Below are 2010 nucleotides of genomic sequence, written 5' to 3'. Positions count from 1 at the left end.
TTAGTCGTGTGGGGATGCCCCCTTACGGGGGCGTACGTGTCTTTTGGTGTATTAGTCTGTCTGGTATATTGTTTGTCGGGGGTCGCAATTTTAAAGAAATGTATTCAAAAATAATGCAAATAACTGATAAATAAAGTAAAAACTTACCTGGGCATAACCCCGGCACATATACCTGTAACAAAGATGCCGACGGCCTCTATGCTTGAGCCGGGGATTAGGTCGGTGGTTAAGAGGAAAGAAAAGGATACTTTCCAGGTAGCCTTAATAAAGGCAGGTAGATCTTGCTCGTTGCAATGCACTTCACTTTACAATAAACACGTCCGCTCAGTTCGACCGCTCGCACGAGAATCACAAAAGGGTAGAATTCATATTAGTTGCAGAATATAATATATTAAAAATTAATTTTAATTTTGTGTAAGTATTACAGTGAAAACTACAAATATTAAGATTGTACAGTTTTTTCAAAGTATATAGGAATTATGTTTGAATATGTTTGGGAACTGTTTTCAAAAGGTATTTAGAAGTGGCATTTTCAGGCCATAAAATAATTTTTCTGTATACTTGTAATAACTGACTAAGTAATGTTATAGTACAGTTTTTATGAAATAAGGATATACTTAGTAAATACCCAACATAAATCTTTAATAAAAATTGTTGAATATCTATTAAATAAAGGTAAACAACAGAAAATGTATTCATTAATTAATGTTGATAATGTTATGGTATTTTAGGTTAAATTTTTTAGAAGAATAAGAAGTTTTGAATTTGGAGTAGATACGATAGATTTCTTTCATCAAATAAAAGATTTGCGAACAGTTAAAAAGGAATAACTTCATAAATCAGTCAAGTTTGTATGTAATAAAATGTCAATGTTGGTAGCTATTTATAATCAAGAAACCATCAGCATTGTAGCTAGGGGCTGATGGCGAGGGTGGCGGTCAAGGAACTACACACAGCTCTGCATGCTGCGGGTTGCGAATGCAAGGGGCTCATTAAAGACTTATGTACTTAAATGTTATGATGTAATATTTTGTTTTTAAAAAAATATATAGTATATAATTTTTTGTAGGTAAAAAATATGTCGACTTGGAGTATTGTCAGAAATCCCCCAAAGATGTTTCGTATAACCATCGTAAATGTTAGAGATAAAATTCATTATATATGATGGGTTAAAATTTCAATGTTATAAAGTTAAATTGAGGATATTAATAAAATAAAGACAAATAAAATGTAGTTCAATGCCATATTTTTTAACAAAATGTGGTGAAAGCCAGTTAAATTGTGTAGATAGTGACCAATCTTTGTCAGTAGTATTTATTTTATTTACATTAAAAAGAAATGGTTTTAAAGGAGACGTATAAATTATTCCAGTAAAATAATACCTGTGCAGTCGATTTTCTTGTAAAAAATATCTAACTAATAACTTTTTTTAGAAATTAACATGCCACATTTAAGTATATGGGAAAAATTATAAAGAAAAACAAATAGCTGTTGTAGCAGTTATGTCGACAGGAAAAGATTTGTTAGTGTAGGCATGTAGGTAGGTACCTATGTAAATAATTATTGTATAAAGATTAAGTAAATTTATAATGTAAAAATAAGATATTGAAAGGTAACAAATTTATTTTAGGACTTACTTTCTTGAAGAAAAATATATATTTCACAATATCAGAAATTAATTTAACCATCATAAATGATAGAGATAAAATCCATTATATATATATATAGTAGGTTAAAATTTCAGTGTTATAAAGTTAAATTGAGAATATTAAAAAATATTTCAGTGCAATTAACTTGTGATATAAGAAGAAAATATTTTGTATTTGGAGTTTATTCTAAATACAATTTAATTTATTTCATTAAGATTTTAAAGAGATGTTTCTTTGAATTTAATATATTGTATAAATAGGTATTAAAGAAGAAATAAGAAAATAATAATTATGCCAATTAAGTGTTGTTTGGTGTATGTTGCAAATATGAAACAAATTTGTACCGGCAATATTTTTTTGA

At 28.2% G+C, this 2010-nt stretch overlaps 1 long non-coding RNA gene across 2 annotated transcripts; it reads left to right on the top strand.

The window, feature by feature from the left end:
- The first annotated feature begins 347 nt into the window (after nucleotides 1–347).
- LOC108915402 lies at nucleotides 348–1233 on the top strand. 2 transcript variants are annotated; one of them, XR_002763261.1, is made up of 2 exons: nucleotides 348–414; nucleotides 732–1233. It is a non-coding gene; the product is annotated as an uncharacterized LOC108915402 (long non-coding RNA). The 2 variants fall into 2 exon arrangements; XR_001964719.1 differs by lacking the exon at nucleotides 348–414 and adding an exon at nucleotides 595–675.
- The last annotated feature ends 777 nt before the right edge of the window (nucleotides 1234–2010 follow it).

Source organism: Anoplophora glabripennis, unplaced genomic scaffold, assembly GCF_000390285.2.
Source record: "Anoplophora glabripennis isolate ALB-LARVAE unplaced genomic scaffold, Agla_2.0 scaffold1665, whole genome shotgun sequence".
In the NCBI taxonomy this organism is placed as follows: Eukaryota; Metazoa; Arthropoda; class Insecta; order Coleoptera; family Cerambycidae; genus Anoplophora; species Anoplophora glabripennis.
This window is presented reverse-complemented; position numbering and strand designations above follow the sequence as displayed.